Raw genomic sequence first — 6,833 nt, forward strand, 5'->3', positions numbered from 1 at the left:
TGTTCTAGGACAACTTAGAGGGATGGGGTTGGGAGGGAGGTGGGAGAGGGGTTCAGGATGAGGGGAACACATGTGCACCCATGGCTGATTCATGTCAATGTATGGCAAAACCATCACAATATTGTAAAATAATTATCCTTCTATTAAAATTATTATTATTTTTTTAAAACCATCTGGCAGTGCAGGAGACATAAGAGACAGGGCTTCAATCCCTGGGTCTGGAAAATCCCTTGGAGGAGGACATGAAACCCACTCCAGTATTCTTGCCTGGAGAATCCCATGGACAGAGGAGCCTGGAAGGCTACAGTCCATGGAGTCACAAAGAGTCGGACACAACCAAGCAACTAAGCACAGCACAGCACAGCACACACATATAGCACTATTACTAAGAATAAATATACAATTCATTTTCATTCTTATGAAGAAAGGCTTCTCTAAGAATATGTATGTTTTTATAAACTTAAAGCAAATATTGTTTATGGATAACTCATTTTAAAATTGACATCATATTGGATACTCCAAAAGTCAAAAATTAACTTTTTAACATACTAAAATACTAGATACAAAAGGTGTATAACATAAAAAATTAACTTACACTTCAATTATACATATAGTAAAAATTCAAGAATTAGCGAATCTCTGTAAAACTTTTTAAAATTGATGTGAACACTTCCTGTAATATGAGTCAGTAAAACCCCTTTTGTGAGGGTCTAATTGAGTCTTACCGTCACTACCACAAAGAAAAACCAGACTGACCACAAGATCCTATTCTTGATTTGTCTTGGTTCATGATTATCATCATGGGAGTAAAAATGGAGTTGGCTATATTGAAACAGAATTTCATTTCACGAAATGATTTCAAAGATAAAAGGATCAACTGCTTCCCAACCTTTCCCCTACTGATTATTTGAGAAATTCCACAATTAAAAATCTACCTAATAGCTTAATGTGAAAATTAAATGATTAACATTTATAAAACACTCACACAGAATGGTGAGTGAGTGCTTGTTAAATAAAACAATTTTCACTCCATTGACCTACATTGTGTTTTAAGAAATAAGGCATTAAACCATATAAGCAATTTTCACCTCAGGAGTTAGTTCCTTCCAATCCCATCCCTACAGCAAAAATTACCAGGGTAAAATCAGAAAAGACAAGAAAGAGCTGGCTGTCTCCAAGGAGGAATAAGGGTATAGGAATAGGAAACAACTATGAAGGCAAAAGGAGCAGAACAAAGACAATCCATTACTAAATCAGAAGTTATGAACATCCCTTATGTTACAATTTTGCCCAGTGTCAACTTGCTTTCCATGCCATTAGGAGTGCGTGCTGCTGCTGTTGCTGCTAAGTCGCTTCAGTCATGGCCGACTCTGTGCGACCCCATACATGGCAGCTCACCAGGCTCCCCTGTCCCTGGGATTCTCCAGGCAAGAATACTGGAGTGGGTTGCCATTTCCTTCTCCAATGCAGGAAAGTGAAAAGTGAAAGTGAAGTCACTCAATCGTGTCCGACTCTTAGCGACCCCATGGACTGCAGCCTACCAGGCTCCTCTGCCCATGGGATTTTCCAGGCAAGAGTACTGGAGTGGGTTGCCATTGCCTTCTCCATGCAGAACCACAAATTCAAGAGTGTGTTTAAATTCAAAGGTTTAAAGGAAAAAATGTTGTTATATATTTGATTATTCTTTAGTACCAAATGTGGGTTATGTTAATATCAACTTTCTTTTGATCATCAAAGACACTTCTCACATATTTAGACACAAGGCAGTGCAAACTGTCACTACTTAAAGTTAGGGTTAATATGTTTGTACAGCCATATCATCATCTATAGTAAACATAGTTTCAATGAACATCAAATTTCTTTCCATGAAATTAAAGACAATATTTCACACTATACACAGGCAAAAGAACAAAAATAAACAAATGAGACCACATGAAACTTCTGTACAGCATCTTCTGTACAGAATCTTCTGTACAGCTTCTGGAAGAAGCTTCTGTACAGAATCAACAAAATGAAAGGCAACCTACAGAATGGGAGAAAAAAAATGCAAACCATATGTCTGTTAAGGGGGTTAACATTCAAACTATATAAAGAACTCACAAAAAAACTAATAACCTAATAAAAAAAAGGCAAAGAACTCAAACAGACTTTTTTCCAAAGACATACAAATGACAAACAGGTACAGTCAGCCCTCCGTATCCACAGGGTTTACATTTAACTTCTAACTCTATCTGAAGTTGGTTAAATTGAGGATGAGGAACCTACAGATACAGCGGTCTGGCTGTACAACACCATTTTCATATAAAGGACTTGAGCATCTTTGGATTTTGGTATCCATGGGCATCCTGGACAATTCCCCAAGAATACCAAGAAACAACTATACCTTTAAAACTGCTCCATATCATTAATCATCAGAGAAATGCAAATCAAAACCACAAAGAGATAGCACCTGAAATTTGTTAGGATCCCTGTTACCAAAAAAATAAGAAATAAGTTATGGCTAGGACATGGAGAAAAAGAACACTCATGCAACGTTAGTGGAAATGTGAACTGATGCAGCCAGTATGGAAAATAGTATAGAGGTTCGTCAAAAAATCAAAAATAGAACTACCATATGATCTAGCAATTCTACTTCTAGTTATATATCCAAAGTAAATAGTAACACTAACTCAAAAAAGATATATGCACTTACCATGTTTAATGCAGTAGTATTCACAATAGCCATGACATGGAACCAAAATTAAGTATCCACCAGTGGATGAAGGGATAATAAAAAAAAGAGTGCTAAAGATAGATAGAGAGATAGATACACACATATATAATATTCCTTTGCATATATTTATATATACACAAAGGAATATTATTCAGCATAAAAAGAAAATCCTGCCAATTATAACACAGATGAAACTTGAAGCCTTATGCTAAGTGAAATAAGGAAGCTACAGAAAGACAAATACTGCATGATCTCACTTGTATATGTGGAATCTAAAAAAAGTCATACTCATAGAACCAGAGAGTAGAATGGGTAGTTGACAGGGGCTGGGGGTGAGGGGAATCAGGGGATGTTGGTCAAAGGCTATAAATTTTTAGTTATAAGATGAATAAGCTCTGGGAACCTAATACAGCATGTGAACAACAGTTAGTTACTGATGCTGTCTTATGGATCTTCCCTGATGGTTCAGTGGTTAAGAATCCACCTTTATACCACAACTGGACATGGGTTCCATATCTGGTCACGGAGGTAAGGTCTCACATGGCTTTCATTGCAGCCAAAAAACCCCCCTTTTCCTCCCTTTTTTCTCAGCTATCCTGGGCCTCCGGGACCAGCTAACACCAGCTTTTGAGCTTAGCTCCTTACCGTTGATCAACTGTGAGCTCCCATATTCCTCAAAATTATTCTACCCAGATGGAGGCTGACGTCCACCACCTGGTCAGCTTGCGGCTGCGGGGGCCACTACACTTACCTGTCTCTGGGCTTCTATTTCGACAGTCACGACGTGGCTCTGGAGGATGTGGGGCACTTTTCCCGCCAATCGACTGAGGGGGAAGCGCCAGGGCGCCCAAAGACTTTTGAAAATGCAAAACCGGCGCGACTACGGCCCTCTTCCAGGTCAAGCAGAAGCCGTCTCAAGACGAGTGTGGAAAAACCCAGGACGCTCTGAAAGCTGCCGTTCTCAGGCAGAAGACCCTGAACCAGGCCGTTTTGGATCTGCATGGCCTGGCTTCCGCCCGCCAGGCCCCCACCGCGGTGACTTCCTGGAAAGCCCGTCCTACCTAAGCAGGGGAAGCGCATCAAGATGGCGACCACCTGAGGAACCTTCACAGGCTGGCTGGTCCCCAGGCAGGCCTGGGCGAGTACCGCTTTGAAAGGCTTACCCTCAAGCACCGACTAGGAAGGAGCCTCTGGAGCCCAGCGACCTTTGAAAGACCCTCTGGTGTCAGGGTTTCTGCCTGAAGATTCTCTCTGTAGCCACTATGCAGTTGTTTTTTTTTTCCAACAACCCTGGAGCCCTTTCTGAACCCTTGAACCAAACAGAAACAATAACAATTTTTACAGCAAAAACAACAAAAACTACACTGTAAATTTAAGAGACTATGTCTTAAGGGACTTCCCTCGTGGTCCCGTGGTTAAGAATCTGGCTTCCAATGCAGGGGGTGCCGGTTCCATCCCTGGTCAGAAAACTAAGATCCCCGGATACTGAGGAACAGCTAACCTGGTGCTTAAGCCCACGTGCGGCAAACTACTGAGCCGGCTTGCTCTGAAGCCTTTGCACCACAACTAAAGAAAAATTACCACGCCACAAGCAAGAGCTGCATACAGCAACTAAGACCCAACGCACCTTAAGAAATAATTTTTTTAAAAACAGAGAAATACGTCTTTGTGGTCTCACCACACACACCAAAAAGCAGTAACTATGTGAGGTTATAGGTATGTTAATTAACTTGATTGTGGTAATTTTTTCAGTCTGTGTGTGTGTGTGTGTGTATATATATATAAAACTACCATATTGTACACCTGAAATAGATATAATTTTTATTTGATAGTTGTATCTAAATAAAGCTGGAAAAATTTCAAACATAAAAATGAGTAATATTTTGTTAAGAAATTCAAATACCTATGAATGCAGATGTAATTTCTAAATAGGTAAAATATTATATTATTATTGTTATTATTATTAATGAAGTGCATTGTTAGAGAAATGCAAGTCAAAACTACAATGAGATATCACCTCACACAGGTCAGAATGGCCATCATCAAAAAGTCTACAAACAACAAATGCTGGAGAGGATGTGGGGAAAAGGGAACCATCTTGCACTGCTGGTGGGAATGTAAATTGATATAGCCACTACGGAAGATGGTATGGAGATTCCTTAAAAAGCTACGAATCTCACTAGGGACCCAGTAATCCCACTCCTAGGCATATACCCTGAGGAAAGCAAAATTGAAAAAGACATATACATCCCATTGTTCTATTTACAATAGTGAGAACATGGAAGCAACCTAGATGTCCATCGACAGATGAATGGATAAAGAAGTTGTGGTACACATACACAATGAAATATTACTCAGCCATTAAAAGGAATGCATTTGAGTCAGTTCCAATGAGGTGGATGAACCTAGAGCCTATTATACAGAGTGAAGTAAGTCAAAAAGAGAAAGATAAGAGAAAGATAAATATCGTATACTAACGTATATGTATGGACTCTAGAAAAGTGGTACTGAAGAATTTATTTGCAGGGCAGCAATGGAGAAACAGACACAGAGAACAGACTTATGGACATGGGGAGAGGAGAGAAGAGGGTGAGATGAATGGAGAGAGTAACATGGAAACTTACATTACCATATGTAAAATAGATAACCAATAGGAATTTGCTATATGTCTCAGGAAACTCAAACAGGGGCTCTGTATCAACCTTGAGGGGTGGGATGGGGAGGGAGATGGGAAGGAGGGTCAAGAGGGAGGGGATATATGTATACCTATGGCTGATTCATGTTGAGGTTTGATAGAAAACAACAAAATTCTGTAAAGGAATTATCCTTCAATTAAAAAATAAACAAAATTTAAAAATCTATCACATTGTACACCTAAAATATATATAATTTTTATTTGACAATTGTATCTCAGTAAAGCTGGAATATTTTCAAACATAAAAATGAGTATTTTTTTTGTTAAATTCAAATACTGATATACTTATGTAATTTCTAAATATGTAAAATGTGAAGCAAGTATGCATTTATAAATTATATCTCCATGATACCATAGCAACTGAACTCAAAATATTCAATTCACTTTACAGTTATTATATTTTTCCCCATCAAATGGTCTCTGGTTTTTATTTTCTCTTAAATGATCTGATATTTTGACCATTTATAAATTCAGAGTGCTGAGATTTTATTAACTTGAGCCTTTTCTTAACTATCAAGATAGAGAAATAAATCATAATATTCTCTATTTTTTGTTTAAATATAATAATATCCTGACCTGATTCTGTGATATCTATACATTCCTCCTTTTGACTCTTCTTTATTTAAGTAATCTCTTCGAGCCTCAGTTTTGGCTCTGAAACATGAGGCTGAGGCTAACATAAAGTTTTCAGGAGGATTAAATGAAAACATATGTAAAGCACCTAGCCCAGTGTCTAATTAGGTTTCTTTTCCTCTCACCTCACTTTTCCTTGTCAGTTCTAGACCAGTCAGAGTAATTGTGACTGATGAGAAAGTAATGTTTGCTCACATCCTTGGTTTGTTCCCCAATTTAGGCACTAGTTAACAATATACTTGATGTCCAAAGTTTTCTTTATAATATGCTATTGAGAAAATTTAAGTCATTATTTATTCACTTACCTAACTGCATAATGCTCCTTCTTCATCCTACCAGGGAACACTGCTGCAACTTCTCCTTTGTCAGTCACTGTTGCTCCAAGGTGGACAATCTGAACTGAAAGGTTAGCTTTGAAACTAGAGAGAAGAATGTAACAGCTTCACAGAATGTCTGATTCAACTTCAAGCCTGACGGAAGGATAAACAGGAAGAATTAAGGGGATTTTGCACAATAGACACATGAATTACTAATTTGCCTAAGGGAAAGTAAGACTCGACATTAGGCCACTGTTAGGACAGAGATTAAGAACTGAGAAGCATCTTCTTTTTATTCCACGAGGATGCTCTGTTCTGAAAATTTTTAACTGATTCATAAGAGTTCGGAAATTGAAGAGAAGGATACTGATGAGGGCTCAGGTCAAAGCTTAGAGATTAGTTAATTTGACATGAGTGGAGAACCACTAATTATCTTGGCATTTTGAAAGTTTGTCATGTATTTGGGGCTGTAAGG

General features: G+C 38.4%; 1 long non-coding RNA gene across 1 annotated transcript in view; it reads right to left on the bottom strand.

The window, feature by feature from the left end:
- LOC147369940 (uncharacterized) overlaps nt 1-5,119 on the bottom strand; it is a 173,818-nt gene extending 168,699 nt beyond the window's left edge. Inside the window, exon 1 of the long non-coding RNA XR_015168123.1 lies at nt 3,465-5,119. This is a non-coding gene — a long non-coding RNA (uncharacterized LOC147369940). The remainder of the gene's footprint in view (nt 1-3,464) is intronic.
- Nucleotides 5,120-6,833: the final 1,714 nt, after the last annotated feature.

This window comes from Bos grunniens, chromosome 7, assembly GCF_055505025.1.
Source record: "Bos grunniens cultivar Pamir isolate PY7600 chromosome 7, Bosgru_T2T1.0, whole genome shotgun sequence".
Taxonomy (NCBI): Eukaryota; Metazoa; Chordata; class Mammalia; order Artiodactyla; family Bovidae; genus Bos; species Bos grunniens.